This window comes from Nuphar pumila, chromosome 5, assembly GCF_984573655.1.
Source record: "Nuphar pumila chromosome 5, dmNupPumi1.hap1.1, whole genome shotgun sequence".
NCBI lineage: Eukaryota > Viridiplantae > Streptophyta > Magnoliopsida > Nymphaeales > Nymphaeaceae > Nuphar > Nuphar pumila.
Window position 1 is genome coordinate 115,738,151 of NC_143253.1, and position 18,030 is coordinate 115,756,180.

The 18,030-nt window shown below is 41.0% G+C and overlaps 1 pseudogene; it reads right to left on the minus strand.

Annotated features, from left to right (window-relative positions):
- Positions 1 to 791: 791 nt before the first annotated feature.
- Positions 792 to 6,839, minus strand: LOC149838270 (putative methyltransferase PMT26; annotated as a pseudogene).
- Between the last annotated feature and the right edge of the window lie 11,191 nt (positions 6,840 to 18,030).

Genomic DNA, 18,030 nt, shown 5'->3' on the forward strand with positions numbered 1-18,030 from the left:
ATCCTATAGGCCAATAATCATATAATTATATGCTCTAAAGTATGATTCGAATGAAAATTACACCAGTTGTAAGATATTAACCTTTCTTCCAGATATCATGAAACTGAAACTTCGATATTGTAAAAAAAATTTACGTCATGAGGAATAACATATTCAAATGAAATTGTTTTTCAAACCTGAAGGATACACAGCACGCCCTAGGCCCTCATTTGTGAAAATGTGACCTGATGATCCATTTATTCATATTCAACCATTCCTTCATTTTTCGATTAAAAATATTCTTAAACTTATTTTAAAAATAAAATATATTTTTCCTGTTTTAGTATAAAGACATGTAAACATGGATCTGGTCTGAAAGTTTATGAATCAAACCCAAGATCTGATCAAGGTTTGAAATTTTTGCTTGTAAGAAATTTTAAAAAATAACAGATTTTTCTGCATTTGGCCGTTATTATCAAAACTGGATCCAGACCTCCGCCTAAATCAGGTCCAGTCTGGGTCAGCCTGGACCAAGTACACGACCTTAAAGTTGGATCCAGGTCCAGACCACCCGATCTTGCATAGATCTGACCATAGTGACAAAAAGAGAGTAACTGCCTTTCATTTCTATCAGGCTAGAAACAGAAACATGCGAGTTCCTTTTGAAGCCATCAAGCTTCCAAACTAATACATGCATGGCTAGTAAGCTCAACAAATAGTGAAGAAAGAAACAAAATATCAAACTTTTTTAAAGAACAAAAGAATGATAAAAGAATAACCCGAACCCCTTTGAGCGAGTCTGAGCGAACACTCTACATTGAAGATAATTCTGGCCTCCAAAATGTTTTCTGAACACAAAGAAGGCCCTCCTTATCCTTTGAGTAAGTCAGGCGAACCTCCCACTGCAATGACTTCACAATGCTCTGAATCGCGTTGATGGTTTCAATGTCATCACGGAGAATGAGGTTACCATCTGGCCTCAGTATCCGGTCAACTTCGGCAACCACAGCAAAAATGTCACACCTGCACCAACAATTTTTAAATGGCCGTTTTAAAAATCTCAAGCTGCATCAATTAGACCACTGGATAAGTGTACCCAGAAACTTAACCGGTAAGCATGACATATAACAAGAGGAGGAAGCTTTGGAGAAGCCAACTGTGATTGAAGATTCATACTAGATTGGAAACCAAGAAGCACAAACAAACACTGCCACAGAAATGATGGTAAATTTTGAGAGTACCCAAGCTCCCAAGCAAAACTAGCATTCAATGTGGACCATCAGTTTCAAAGACCGTCGGTCAGATGCTTATGGCTGGTAACTCCAATACCTCATATAGCAGGTTACTCTTGAGGAGTGTTCACTGTATTAATCGGTGGTAGTGAAAATTGTTTCATTCGAAGAATTTGTACTTTGAGGGAAATTCCATAGATTCTTGCAGAATCATACCATTTCCACAGCAAACTCATCAGACAAAGGAGCAAAATTAATCATTCAATAATGTGGCTTCAGATAACTTTGAATGAGAGCAGGAAGAAAGAATGAATCACATACTTCTTGAGCTTGGAGGAAAGGTGATCGGAATGGAGAAGGTCGTAGGTTCTTGGGTAGGTACTGAAGGGTTCACACCAGTCATGGTAGATGCCAAAAAGTCCTTACTCATAAATTATGGGAAGTGTGTCTGCTGACTCGATTGGCACAACATTCATAACCCAAACATTCAGATCTTTCAAGACAGCGGCAAGTCTGCAAGAAGATTTCAGAATCATGGTTAGTCTAGAGTAATAGAAAATTTTAAAACGATGATATCTGCAATTCTAGGACAAAAAACAATCAATCGTTGAGTAGTTGCCAGCTCTGCAGCAAACATATGAAATTCCTCTCATGGCATCCACACTTATTTTTTAAGAGGGAAGTTAAAAGCATTTTCTTCCATTCATCTACTTGATTTTTAGTGGGCAGTGTCAACAATTTATGTTGGGGAGGATATATGTGCATGTCACAACCATGATCAAGACTTAATTTTGCATCATTATCATGAGTTGGACAACCATATGATGCAGACACAACACACGCACGTGGAGACACATGCACATCGGAATAATATATAAATAATAGGGAGAGAGAGAGCTACCCTCCATAGACAGCTCTCATATCCATGACATTCCTCACTGTCGACCAGTTGATTCCAAAACCTTTCAAGTACGATTTGGTCACAACACGTTTCCAGTGCTCATAATCTGCTTTGAAATCCTCAGGTGCAGCCTTGCCATAAACTCCGGTCTGAGAAGTAGACAACCTATGTCACAGGGATTCGGCTAGCAGGGTGCCGCACCCGCGTCGAGTCGTGTCGACAGTCGACGCGGGTGCGGCACCGGGTGCGGTCAACCCGACCCTGGGTGCGTTGACTGCACCCAGGGTGTTTTTTGTCCATTTTTTTTTGGATTTTTTTTTGGGTTGCTCAGCCCCCTATCGACCAACCTCACAAAGGAGAAGAAAAGGAGGGGAGGGTTTTTCACCTCGAAAGGCCACAATAACGGGGCCGTCGGGTTGCTCGCTGACGGAGGCGATCATCGGGAACCACAACAACCATAACAGAGAGGGGACAGCGACGGTGCTGTCGCCGGCATCTGTAAACGGCAGCTGGCCGGAAGAAACGAGACCACCGATGTAACAGGGAGAGAGGCTGAGTGGAATGGGCGACGACTTTCCCGGCGTCGGGGTTCTGGCGCAGCCGATCGCCAGTCAGGAGGTCACCGCTGATGTCGCAGGTGGCCGCCGGGAGGACTGCCGAACTCAGAGAAAGAGAGGCGAAGAGGCTCGGAGGTTGGCAACGACGAGGGACACAGGCGGCGAAGGTGGGGGATCACCGGAGCTTGGAGGCTGCCGTCGGCTTCGATGGCCAACGTCCTGCGACACAGGGGACGAAGAGGGGGGGGTGCTTGCGTCATCGGGGGGTCTGCCGGACTAAGAGAGGAGGCGAACAGGTGGCCAGCGGCGAGCCGCCGGTGCTCGGTGGCCGCAGGGAGGAGCGAGAGGAGAACGGGCGAGGAGAGAGAAGGGGCGAGGGTTTTTTCCCCTCGCCCGAGACACCTGCATCTTTTAAAAGACGCAGGTTCTCGAGGCTTCGAGAACCCGGATCCGGGCCCGACACAGCAGACCAACCCCCCTCCCGACTCGTGTCTAACACGTGTAGACTCGTGTCTGACACGAGTTACGGGCATTACACATAGACCTTAACAGCTACCATACATTCATACATATACACTGTACATGATATATATATATATATATATTTACATTTTTGCCCCTGCCGCACCCCCGCACCCGGGTTTTTTGGAAGTGCCGAATCCCTGCACCCGCACCCATGTGACATAGTAGACAACCAATAAGGTGGTTTCTCCAACCTAAGGGGCCATTGTACAGGCCATTGTGCCCCTCGCTCGGATGAAACCACGGGCACCTTGTGCATGCATGCTTGTAATGGCACATACCTGTGCACCCAGCATCAATGTTAAAGCCTAAATATTGAACTAAAGTAATAAATAAAAGCAGAAAACTGTATAATACCATGCTGCATTTGGATCATCTGATTCCTGGCACATTGGAGGTTTATTCTCCTGTCTGCTCTCATAGCAGTCATTAGAAGTAGGCTTCTGAAAATTTGCAAAACCGACTTAGTTCACCTTGTCATACTTGATATTTTTAAGATCCCAGCACATGTTCTTTGTAAGCTCTGTCATGGCTGTTTCAGTTGTCCAAAACCAGAATTGTTAGGCATGCATACTATATGATAAAAATAATTCCTATTATAAACTAAAGAGCTCACCCAAGAAATTTGGCTATGGTAAGACTAGTAAATAGACTCAGACAACCAGGAAAGTTCCTAGATTTCCAAACCATCATAATTCATCCACTAAACCATTAGAAGAGGTGAATCCAGTATAAATAAAACATTGCTTAGCTGAGTTGTTCAGGACTCAAATATTTAAAATTTGAGACAGTATTCTGAATATGCTTGCATATTAATTTAATAAGTAAAAAGAAAATCTACCTTTCCATATCTCGGCATCTTCTTCATCCTGGTTATGCTGGTAAACTGGGGTAGCAGACCATATACAATAACCACCTGGACGTAATACTCGATTCAGCTCCAACAGAAATTTACCACATGTAAGGCACATGCAATCAGGTTTTACCATTTGGCAGGACATAGGAAAGACGGGTGAATTGTATTCAGCATCTCACAGGTGATGTACTGCTTTTAAAGACGAGGAGAAAAAGAAAAGAAAAAGAAGATATAAAAATAGATGGAAAAGGGACCACCTTCAATGTGCCAGGAACCCTACAATGCGCACAGTGGACAACATCAAACACCATGCTGGGAAAGGGCAGCCTCTGTGTCCCCATAACAGCTGATATTGCTGGGATTCCCTGCTCAAGAGCAAACTGCACTTGAGCTTCATGTTCATCCTTGGGAGCAAATGACATTGTAAGCACATCATTGTCAAAAAGATAACCACCGAAACTGGCAACACAGCACCCAACATCCAGCACCACTCGAGTCCTTTTCCCCATTCAATGTCGGGCACAATCTGCAGGGAATACTATGTCACCAACAAGTTACACTTAACAGGCCTCCTCCGGCACAAGGTTAATAACATAAAAGCCATGATTAGTATAAAATTATCAACGCACAGTGACTTTACAAGTTCTATCTACTAAGCATGTAGGAAAATAGATTAAATAAGTTTTTACAATTGTGTAACCAAACTAGCAATTGCATGCATAGTCTTCCAACTTCATATGAAAGTGAGAAAAAAACATAAAATAAACAAAATGACATGATAGTTTGAGACTTGGTGGCCAATCTTGAAACTCGTTAACCGCTGAATCCAAGCCCACAAATCCAAGCCCAGGAGACCAAGAAAGGAAGTTTAGTTGGGCAGCTCAGGTTATTTTGGACCAATATGTAAATCATGCTGACACTCAAGCAAATCAACTCAAATTGAACTGAGCTGCACCTGCAGACTGTCTAATGAAGAAGAACCAATGACCAGTATGTAACTTGCTTGAGGCCTTTCCAGTTGAAGAGGCGGATCAGATATTTTTAGGTCAGACTTGGAGCACATATCAGATATGAACATACAATTATAGTTATTCAGGTAGTCAATATTATGTTGGCCTTAAAATATAACAGAAGTAGCAAGAAACTCGAAAAGTGAATTAATATATTCTAAAAGTATGCCAAGAAGACATAAGAGGGCTTCAGTTGTAGATAGGTAATCACAGAGAACACAAAAGGATAATCAAATTTTCATCAGTCAGGATAAATCAAAGAGTAAACAATCTCCTTCAGGCAGGATAAATCAGATGCATCCAAATGGAGAAAAGTAATGATCTAGTCATGCTATGTGTAGATCACCTCCTGTATAAAGTCGATATAACGCTGAGCGCCTCTCTTGAATTGAGTCCCACCACTGGGGAAGATGAGATGCTCCCCGCTAACCTTAACCCAGTTCTGATGGCCCTTTACTTCTACAAGCAAGGTGTGTGGAACATTATAGTACCATATCTGCAACAAGCATACAGAATACAAAAACATCTTGATCAATATAAATTCCAATATGAGATGGCTCACTTGTTACTAACTACCACTACTACAACTGCTCTATAATGACCGTTTGGATTAGATCCAATGCTGTAGGAAAAGAGTAAACAAATCCAGCTAATCCTCCAAAGGCATACCTTATCTCTGCTTTTGGGCCACTCAATTGGTCTTCTGTACCCTTTAGGAAGAGGAACAAGGCAGGTGGGCGGTAGTTCAGGACAGTGTCTTTCTCTATGTTCATAGTGTTTCGTTGTTTTGAGACGTCTAATAGCTTGTTCATTGTCAAGACAGGGAATGTAGTCAGGACCAGCTGTTACGTTACAAAGGATCCAGGTGTACCCAAGATCTTCCCCTTTACCATCGGATCCCTCATTCACAGTCGGGTCCTTTGATGATTCTTGCGCAACCTTCTCTTCCGTCGACTCTTTAGCCTGCGTCTGCCATGTCCCGGTCTGTGCGTTGGTCGCATTCAAGATTTTAGCTTGTGCAGGATCTGGAAAGGACTCGCTTGGACCCTGTTTTTTATCCTTTTCATCAGATGGCGGTGCCTGCTTTTCATCCTTTGGATTCTGCCCTGCTGCACCACCATTGTCTGTATCAGGTTTCTTCTTGGACCGATCATCACCATTGTCGGTATCAGGTTGCTTCTTGGACCCATCACCACCATTGTTGGTATCACGTTGCTTCTTGGACCCATCACCACCATTGTCGGTATCAGGTTGCTTCTTGGACCCATCATTCTGATCTGATATTTTCTCTTCACCTTGTTGGTCCACCTTATTCTTCAACTGCACAGGTCTTTCAGATGTCTGAGATTGCTGCTGTTCACCATTAACAGAATCTTGCTCTGGATTCTTATTTTGACCGTCCGTCTGCCCACCTGAATCTGTTTCTGTACCACCATTGCCTGCGTCTTCATTAGACATGTCGTATTTCTTCTTCGGGCTCTCTTTTTCTCGGGCAGAATCAATTGGATTTTCTTGAGATGGTGTATCATTGTCTCCCTGCATTGCCTCTTTAGGTAGAACACCAGGATTATCTTCAAATGCTTGTGAGGAAGCTTGAACTTGTTCTCCTACCTCTGCTTTGGCATCCGTAGATTTCATAGTTGGAACTGGAATTAGGGATGAAGATGTCATCATCCAAACTCCAACTAAACATAGGGCCACAAAAACAACCAATGGCACTGTCGAACAATAAGGTGATGATGATGATTTCCTATCATTGCGAGGGTTCTTCCAAAAAGCCATTTGGCATCAATAACTTACTCCTAAGTTGCAGATTCACAAAATCGCCTCTGAATTAACTGTAACAAGAAAAAGGTGAATAATGATGCCATAAACTTTGTGCTGAAAAGCAATGAGCAAACAAAAATGATACTTTGCTCAATTGCATGAAAACGGACCATTCAGAATTCACAGCACAATAAATCAAGACAATAATTGAACTGAGTGAGCTTGAGAAAAAAAACTGCCATACGAAGGTTGACTATGCTGTTATGACCATAGTTACCAGGAAACAGAAGAGATGCAAAAAGTCAGCAGAAGCTGACAAGTGAATGCTAAAAAAGTAGTATGAAGAGGGGAAGCGGGATGCAGAATGAAAATGAAAAGGAATTTACATGGAAATTAATATGAAGCATGGAAAAGAAGCAAATACGACATAAATACAAGCATAAACTAATACCTAACCAACATGTACGCTTGTTATAAAAAATGTTTTTTTTAATATGAAAAATGCAGAAAGTTAAGTGGTGTGGTGTGTGTGTGCGCTTGTGTGTGGTTGGGGGGGGGGGGGGCGAGACGGGGGCGGCAAGCAACTGAGAAGCGACAAGAATTATAAAACACTATGTTGTTTTTTTGCTCCTTGAAATACAACATGCAGTGATTTGGACAAACATCAATCTTTTTGTAACCCATACCTATAGCGTTGACCATAACTTTCGCACGATAGAAATTTTGTGGTCATTTCTCATCTTTGGGCAACATACTCTTCACAATCATGCACAAACGGTCAAAACATGATTGACTCAAATTATACTCGGGCTTCAAATTCATTAGTTGAAGAACTACAGACAAGATAGTGTGACTCTCGCAACCGTTCCAAAGTGGCTCATCAACATCTCTAAGTAAATCATAAAATCTATTAGCTGCATCGTTTGGTGATTCTTCATCTACGACAGTTCTTACATTACTAGAACTCATAGCAAAACTCAGTTCTGTTCCTGCGGCATCAAATATCAAATCCGTATATAAATTATAGTGCACCACATTCACCCGTGCATCAAAATCGTTTCTAAATTCTTCTCCATGAAACGTTCAGTTCTGATAATCACTCACAAAACCCTTCATGTATAGGTGATGTCTAACGCTATGAGGTTTTACAAATCGATTATTCTTACAAATTTTGCAGCGACACCTAATCTGACCTGTGGGATCCACTGTACTGACACTTGCCGTTGCAAATTCAATAAAACTGTCAACATCATCCATATATTCATGTGATAACTCATTGTCCACTATCCTACGGTACATTCATTCACGGTTTGCAGTCATTTTCTTATGTGTTACAAATAATAGCCTAACGAATTAAAAGAAAACAATCAGAATGCTACGATGAAGAACATATCAAATTTATCATGCAATATATGATGTCATACAATAACAAGAATTTTGATGCATGCATTGATAACTTAATATTTTCATATGCAAATTATCAATGACACGATGCAATCATTTGAAGCATGCTTTTATTATACAATTTCACATGGAAGTCATAATCAAATTGAAAGTAACTACATGCAAGCATGAATACAATTACATCAAACATTGCAATACATCGTAATCATTCATATCAAACAAATGGCAAACATGTACCTGCAGCAAACACACTTCAATATCTCACTAACTACTACCATGCCTAGCATGGACTCCGTACTCTAAAAATAAGAATACTTCAATATTCATACATTAAAATCATGCTCAGCATGATCTCCGAACTCCAACAAAACAACCCTAAATATTAACAACTAAGTGAGTGTGTGAACAATAAAGTGTTACATCTAATAAATTAAATAACATGTGATACGCTTGCATCACTTACTCACCATGGGTATTTACTTGATTTGCATTGTTTTTTACACTTACTTACCATAAGTGGCTGAGCATGAGCTGATTCCGTTGAAAAATATGCACAAAAAAACATTGTTTCAAAATGAAGTCACTACGAAATAAAAAAAAACTGTTCTGACAAGGGGTCGACTCCCCTGCTGTTCCGGCAGGGGATCGACCCCCTTACGGAACGTAGGGGGTTAACTGACCCCCAGTTCGGGCAGGGGGTCGACCCCCAGCCTTTCCGCCAGTGAGTCGACCCCCTGCCGGAACAGAGGGGGTCACCCCCCTGCCTGAGCAGGCAGAGGGTTGACCCCCTGCCTGTTCCGGCAGGTGGTTAAACCCCCTGCCAGAAAGGCAGGTAGTTAACCCCCTGCTGAGGTCGACCCCCTCCCGGAACAGGCAGGGGGTTAACCCCCTGCCTGTTCCGGCAAGGAGTTAACCCCCTGCTGTTCTGGCAGGGGGTTTAACCCTTGCCGGAAAGGCAAAGGGCCCCTACCCAAAACGGCAGGGAGTTAACTCCTTACCGAAACAGCAGGGGGTTAACCCCCTGCCTTTCCGACAAGGAGTTAACCCTCTGTTGTTCCGGCAAGGGGTTTAACCCCTACCAAAAAGACAGGGCCCCCTTGTCGGAAACAGCAGGGGGTTAACCCCCTGCCAGAACAGAAGGGGGTTAACCCCCTGTCGGAAAACGCAGAGGGGTAACCCCCACATTTTCCGGCAGCGGGTCGACCCCCTACCGGAAACGGAAGGAGGTTAACCCACTGCGTTTTCGACAGGGGGTCGACCCCTTGTCGGGGGTGGTCCTTTACCTTCCTCCGGGCGGCGGGGCCTGCGGACAGTGGGACTGGCAGGAGTGTGATCGGCGAACGGCGACAGTGGCGAACGGCGAGAGCAGCGAAAGAAGAAAAGGAAAATCTGTCTGGGATTAGGGTTATTCAAAACTTAGCGATGGCTTAGCGACAGAATTAATTCCGTCGCTAAGCGCACGTAAATCAAATTTACGAAACCCGCGATGGACTGCTCTCCGTCGCCACGTCCGTCGCTAAGTAGCGACGGACTTGAGTTTGTCGCAAGAGTCATCGGCAAATCGTGCGGCCGTAACGACCAAATAGTATGTCGCAAACTCCGTCGCTAAATAGCGACGGACTGGGCGACGGACTATGGTCTGTCGCTGGTTTCGTGTGCTTCATTGATTATAGAGATGGATGTTTGTCGCTCGGTAATTCGTCGCTAACGAGCGACGATACTATTCCGTCGCCACCTTTCATCGCTAACAACGTGTTTTCTTGTAGTGATATGTTGTCTTATTATTTTATTTCTACTAGCTATAAAGAAACTGCTAGTTCTTTAAAACGGTGAACCCATAAATCTTAAAAGTTTAGAGAGATGTTTTAGATATATTGAAGCAGTCCCAGAAAAAATTAGGCTTGATTGAGTTTTAAGTTGGGAGATACAACCTTTGCAAGTCGATACAAATTTTTTGTTTGAAAAAAAAAATTATGTAGGCTACACATTTTTATAAAATTTATTACCTCCAAATTATTCAGAACTTATGATTACAATTTTTATGTGTATATTATAGAATACATGATAAAAATCTTATTCATTGATTCATTACAGTTTAGAAATTAAAAATCACAGAAGATCAGTCTAGAACCTAAAATTTCTAAAACAGTCTTTCAAAGAATAAAAATAGACTTTATTGTTTGATTTTTAATTTCGTGTTAGAAAGGAGTTTAGTTTTTTTTTTTTTAGATTATGTCAGACACCCCAAGCTAACTAACATAAAAATCTTAGAATTTATTTCATTCTGTGTAATGCATGACTGATTGCTTTTTAGGAAGAGTGAACTGAATTGAACTGTTCTGTGAACAGAAAATAGGTTTCACTTACAAAATTTTTACTCGCTAATCCATAATGAATTTTGGTCTAGGTTTTCTCCTATAGACAAATAACATGTGTGTGCATCTACATTAAAAATTTTAGATTTAAATTCATTTTATTCATGTTATGGCAGAATTTTTATTGACTGAGAAATTTTGTCTATACAATTTCGAATTTGAAACTTGTACTTGCATACATGTTATGGTTGTAAAAGTTAACCAATGAACATAATTTGATTCTAAAGTTGAACCAGTTGGACACATTACTTATTAGAGTATAGTGTGTAGGCTTAAAGAGACTATATGGTTGTGGCTTCACTTGTGAACATGTATTGGATCCTATGCTATAATTTTTTGTTACATTGCTAAAATGGAATGCATATTATGTTAATATGCTAGCATGATGTTATATGTTGTTGTTATGTGTTATAAGACATGAAATGCATGTATGTACTTGTTGATACTCATGAATGTGTTGTGGTTCTAAAAAACCAACATGGTGTCATGAGTGTACGAATATATATGTGTGACATGTGATAGTGTGTGGTAAGACATAAAAAATATGCATGCACACAGAATCGCTCATAAATGAGCAATGGGTTGATAAGAACTCATGTGGGGCTAAAAGTGCACCAAGTTATGAAAATAAAGAATATATATAAGCATATAATAAGTTGATAATTGCCTTCACAAGCAAGATACTCGATTAGTTTAAATGTAAATTGAGCATTCTAAATGGGTTATTAATATGAATTGGCTAATCTAACTGTATAACTACTATGAATGAGTAGTATGATGTTTATGTCATGAATGACAATATGAAAAACTAACCTAGAGTGGTACTTGGGTTATTGAACCATGATGTGTTAAATAATAAAAGGCGCATGCAATGTAAAGCATAAAACCTGAACCTCAATATCGGGCTTACCTTGGAGAGGGTAGGTGATACAAATTTTATTGGACCATTTTTGTGTTTTGAGAACAAGAGCATCTCATTGGTCCCTAGGTCATCAAAGTTAGGGGTTAGATTACCAATGATGTCTTAGGTAACAAGTCCATGTCTTTTCCATGTTTGATGCCACTAGTGGGGTTTCTCTTTTAGACATTATACCGCCCTTAGTGATCACCCGCTTCAGTAAGTCACTCATGAAAATTAAAATGCATAGCATGATAAATACCCGAGTGGTCTTTTCTTATGCGATGATGTATCGTGTGCATACCCACAAAAGTGGTAAAAAGAAAAACAAATGTCTTATACTTTAATACCTTTATTTTGTGTTAAATTGGTATTGAAAACATGCCATAATGATTCATATGCATAATTATAAATATGTTATTGTTCTATGATATGTTACATAAAGTTATTCGCTATACAAGATCAGTTGAATACCTTGTGATGATTATATACAATATATATGTTCTAAATGATGTTTGATTCTATGCATGCTTAGTTTTCCTATATGCATGTATTATTATTATATTTCTACTGAGACTTAATGAGTCTGACTCCTATATTTTAATTTTTTAGATAATAAATGAATTAGTTGGAGCGATAATGAAATATTATGAATGGTGGCCAAAAACCAACAATTTTGGATCTAGGATTAGTTGAATAAAAAGACTTGTTAATTGGTTTTAACAATTGTTTAAAAATAATTTATTTAAATTGATGAATGATTTTAAATTGATTTATGAACTGAATGTATCTTTTATGTTTCATATTCAGCTTTTTAAGTTGAAACTGAATTACGAGTTGGGACTTAGACTCATATTCCAAAATGTGAATTGGATCATGTCTCATGTTATGTTTAAATACCTTTAACCCGCTCGAAATTCTAATCAAACTAAAGATATATGTTTTTTGCTTTAATATTTTCACCATGGTTTTTCATTTTCTTCAAATCTTTAAGATGTTCAAGAAGGTGGATAAAAGATTAATTATGATTTTTCAAAATTTTGTTTAGAAAGAAAAATTGGAAAGTAATTTAAGGGCATTGGGTGGGTTGAGCAGATATTTCCAAACCATTAGAGTTTGGTGGATTGGGTATGCGGAATATACACTAACTTGGCTTTACTTGCTAAATGGGTGTGACTGATTTGCAACAAAGAGGGCATACTCTCCATTGTCTTTTTGGGAGAGTGGCCTTGTAATTGGTGAGAAGACTACAAATGATGGGGTGGTTGGGGATTTGTAAAGGTAGATGACGGTCATTGAAGCTTTTTGTCATTTCATCAAGATCCTGGTTGGTGGTGGTTTGCCGACATTTTTCTGGCAAGATATGTGGTGGGCTGATCCATCACTTGAGTATGAATTTTCATATTTATATCATGTGGCATGCTGCAAATTCTGCAAGGTAAAGGATTTTGGTTCTCCTAATTTTTCTGTTTGGAATGTGCTCCAAAGGAGGAATCCATCTGAGGCGGCACTCCAGCAATGGCTTTCCCTTACATCGGATTTATCTACTTTTTCTCTATCCAATGTTGAGGACGAAATTAGATGGACCTTGACTCATGATGGTCAGTTTACCATTACCTCATTCTACACAGCTTTGGCTTCCCTTTTCCCTATTTGGATGCCGAAATAAGCCTTATGAGGGGGAGGGTTACCGTTGAGGGGATCACTGACTGCATGGTTGATTGTTCATGGGAAAGTGCCGACTGAGCTACGCCTCCAACGGCGTGGTTTTCACATGGCCAGCAGATGTTCACTCTATTTTGCTCATGAAGAATTTATGCACCACCTGTTTTGGGACTGCCCGTTCACGTAGACACTCATTCGGCAGCCTTGGGATGACCTCAATATTTCTTGGCTCTTATTTCCTAGACAGGTTTTGATTGCCGATTTCCTCCGGTCTAGGGGCCTCAGATGGCGGTGCTGGTTGCTGATGGCTTGGTACTCTGTTTGGTTTGAGCGCAACAAGCGCATATTCAGAAATGTGCACACAAGGGTGGACCAGTTGTTTCCAGCAGCTACGATGGGATATTTCTTGCCGATTTCGCAGGAAATGGCCTGGTCAGGATTTGAGCTGGATTGGGAGCAGCAGGCTGTATGAAGGTTAGCCGGCTAAGTCCCCTCTCCTGTTCATGATTTGATTTTTCGTTTTTTGAAAAGGATGGTTTGATTTTTTTGTTGCTGTCAATGTATTTTCCTGTGCTGTATTTTTTGAGGTGATATCTCATCACCATCACTAATTTGTAATTCTGTTTTCGGCATACAACGGACGAAATGCTGTTGTATTTCTACTGAATCTAATGAAATATTTTTCAGTAAAAAAAAAAAGAGATAATTTGCCAATGTAAACATGAAAACTATAAAAAAAATTCAAATTATCAACAGAAATTAACTGCCGTTTAATTACCGTTTTTTTTCATTTGTCATCATGGTTTCACCAAGAGTCGGCTTATGGGAATAGCATTTGGAACAAGCTCTAGCCATTTTGAGAATGACAGATATGTCCCTAAACCTACATGTACAAAGAACGCAAAGTGGGGACCCAGAACAAAGACAGGCCTTGTCAACCACAAGATCTTCCCAGACTCACGAACTAAATGGGCCCACTATGTCCAGTCCAAACCCAACTAAGCTTGGATCAGGGAGGAGCAAGACTACTATGCCAGGACTGCAGTCTTACTAGGAGTACTATTAAGACCATATAGGCTATGCCCAGTGTACTAGGCCTGGCAGTCTAGGCACAAGCCCTGGTAGACCCCATTGATAAATTGGCATGGTAGTCGGTTGGATCCGGGTCCAATCTCAATCCAAGAATTAATTAGCACGGTGGACCACAATGTTTGATTAATCTCTACCACTTCTTAAAGAACGCAACGAGGGCAACGTTGTGTAAATTTAAGGCTCTTTGTTGACTTTTAAAAAATGACAATTTGTTTTCATTGAGTTGTGAGTCTTTCATTGATTTGTTAAGATTTTAAAGCTTTCAAGGGTGTAACGTGGGTGCCATGGTAGTAATTCACGTAAAGAGTTTGTCTTTTTCATGATATTAAGGCATGTAAGTTTGTTGGGTTTTGGGCGAGACTTAAGTAAACTTTTTAAAATCTCATGTTGTTCTTGCTATGCCAATGGTTCTTGTTGCATTTGTTTGGGTGAAGGGTGAAGGGTGAAGTTTTGGCCTTGTTATGTTTGGTCTTGCTAGGTCCTGCCCTGCTCGAGTTGTCATTTTTCAGTGTACATGGTTCGGGTTGATTGACACGTTGCTCTCTCTCTCTCTCTCTCTCTCTCTCTCTCTCTATATATATATATATATATATATATATATATATATATATATATAAAGTGACTCATCATTACTTTGCTGTTTTTTGTTGGTTGTCCATGCAATTGTTGTTGCTAAGATTGTGGGGGGGCAAGAAAGAAGGTCGATGGTGCTATGGCAAGGTAGATGCTGCTATTGTTGTGGGTGCTCTTATGGGAAGGATGATTCATGCCTGTTAGTTTTTGTAGGAGGTGATGGTATCTGTATGTTGGTTCTTTTCCTCTTTGCCTGTTCCTCCACACTTGGTTGTTTGTTGGTTGGTTTTATTTTTTTTGGCTTATATGTATAATTTGTTCTTGTGCTTTCTCTGGCACAATAAGCTTCGTATATGCTCGCTATGGCTCACTGGTGTTGTATCATGCGGTTCACTGCATTGGGGCATGGTTGCCGGCACAACTTTTTTGTCCTCTTGAATGTCATTTATGCTATCGTGGCTCACTGTTGGTGCGTCACCTGGTTTGTCATGTTAGACTTTTGGTTGGTTCCCATTTTTTTGTCCTATGCTTCTGTTTCTGTTGTTCTGGCATTGGTAATTTCACTTTCTGCATGATTTGCAGGGGGTGCGACAAAATGCCACTCTGCTCTATGTCTGTATGTATGTTTCTTTTTCTTATTATTTATGTCTATTTTTAAACTGTGCACAAGTTTCGCAGTAGGTTGAGGACTTTTGCGCTATACTGGAAGGGAAGGTGGTAGAAGGTATCACAAAATCATCCATGTTGCTCTGAAAATCTAAAACTTCAGGGGGTTTCTTTCCAACCTACTAGTTGGGGCATGCAAATGGTTATGTGAATTTGTTAGTTACATTTTTGTAAGAGTTCTTCTTTGTAATGTTATTATGTGTTGTTGTGAAAACTTGATTTATAAAAAATTTCATATGTTCATGCTGAGGAAGTATATTCACGACGCATCACACATCATTTACTACAAGGATGTAGACATTCGAGGGCATTTGACATTCAAAGAAAGACCAGTAGCAATTATTGATCAACGAGAACAAATGTTGGGGTCAAAGACGATATCTCTTGTCAAGGTGCGTTGGCAACACCATGGGTTTGAGGGATGTACTTGAGAGCCTGAAACTGATATAAAGAAAAAATACCATGACTTATACTTTGAACAATGAATGCAATAAAAAATTTGTGGATGACATTATTTTAAGGAAGAAAGGATATAAGACCCAAGATTTAAAATAATAATAATAATTTTGAACTCGGGTCGGATGTGATACAGACCCAAACTTGGGTACCTTTAAGGCCCTGCACATGTGCTTATTTAAAGCATGCAGGGGGTGAGGGTTTCTCATTTAAGAAACCCTGCCCCCCGCTCTCTCTCTCTCTTCCTTCGTTCACCCAATGCCCCCCTTCGTCATTTTCCCTCTGCAGCTCGCTAGAGCCCCCGTCGGCAACCCCACACTGCATTCGGCCACCTACCGCAGTCGATGGTCCTTGTCGCTACTGTTTCCCCCTTCCCTCGCCCACTATCTCTTCCTCTTGCTTGCCCCTCGCCCTTTGGCGACCCACTACGTCGTCCCCCCTTCCCTCGTGTGCCCTCTCTCTCCCATTTCCTTTTTTTGGCCACCCACAACCATCGACGTCGATGCTTGCCCTCTCTCTCTCTCTCTCTCTCTCTCTCTCTCTCTCTCTCTCTCTCTCTCTCTCTCTCTCTCTCTCTCTCTGGGTCGGCAGGGAAGGGGTCGAGTGCCTCCCTGTGTCCCATGTTTGCAAGGGAGGAGTCGAGCCCCTCCCTATCTCCTTTGTACGTAGGGGAGGGGTCGAGCGTCTCCCTATGTCCTCTATTTGTGGGGGAGGGGTCAGGCTCCTTCCTGCTTCCTTTGTATATGGGGGAGGGGCCAAGCCCCTCCCTGTGTTCCTCTATTGCAGGTGAGGGGCCGAGCCCCTCTCTGCTCCCTCTATACGCAAAGGAGGGGCTAGGCCCCTCTCTTTTCTCTCTATGTTCTTAGGTAGGCAAGGGATTTGCCCCTGCCTCCTCTCTTGGCGGGTGAGGGCCGGGTTCACTACCGACCCCACCCTTGTCCTTTAGCTTTTGCTAACCAGGGTTGGGCTCGACCTGACAGCCGAGCCCACCCCTCGGTTTTATTGTCTTCAAACGAAGGATGGGCTCGGCCTAGCAGTCGAGCCCACCTTTGCCCCCCTTTTTCTTGTTTTCTTTTAAACAATTGTATGTGTACTCACACTTTTGCCTTTCGTAGCTTGCGCAACGGAGCTCGCTCTCTTCCCGCAGCCCAAAACATTCATCACATATACTCAAAGATGTAAGCAATGCCGCAACTCTCTAAGTTAGGGAAAAGTTGCGCAAAAGACAATAGACAAAATAAAATAAAGCAATTAAAAATTAAAATGGAAAAGAAATGACAATGGATGAACTTAAATAAAGCAATTAAAATTAAAAAGAAAAGACAAAGTACAATATATATGTATATGTATATCTATATACATACGCCTTTAACTCAAGGATGCGGTTTTGCGATCCTTGTCCTTTTTACTTTTCTGGCTTTACTGCTTTCTTTTGTCGTCGCACTTTCTATGCACAGGCTTTTACTTTTGCATTTATTTTTCTATCTTTACTGCTTTGTATCTTTCCTTTTTGCCACCGTGCTTCAGTACTTTTGCTTTTGCGGTTACTTTATGTCTTTACTACTTTCTGTTTTTAATGTTCTTGTCTTTACTTTGTCGTTGCGCTTTCTGTGCATAGGCTTTTACTTTTGCATTTATTTTTTTGTTTTTACTACTTTTCGTCTTTCTTTTTTGCCGCAGTGCTTCATCGCTTTTGCTTTCGTAGTTACTTTATGTCTTTACTGCTTTCTGTCTTTATTGTTCCTTTCTTTACTTTGTTGCCATGCTACAGTGCACAGGCTTGCTTTTGCATTTACTATTCTTGTATTTGCTTTTTCGTCGCGCTTTAGTGCACAGGCTATTGTTTTCACCTTACTGCTCTTGGTTTTCCTTGTTGTCGCACTTAGTGTGCAAACTTATATTTTTGGCACTTGTGACTCCTTAAATGCAAGTCTCGCAGCGCGCAAGAGCGCGTACCATTTTCGCTATTTTTCAAAAAGACACGAATTTGCTTACAGGTGCTACAGTCACGAAAAGGACATTCCTTGCATAGATCACGACTTCTCGAGTACACAGTCTTGCAAAGCCACGCTAGAGA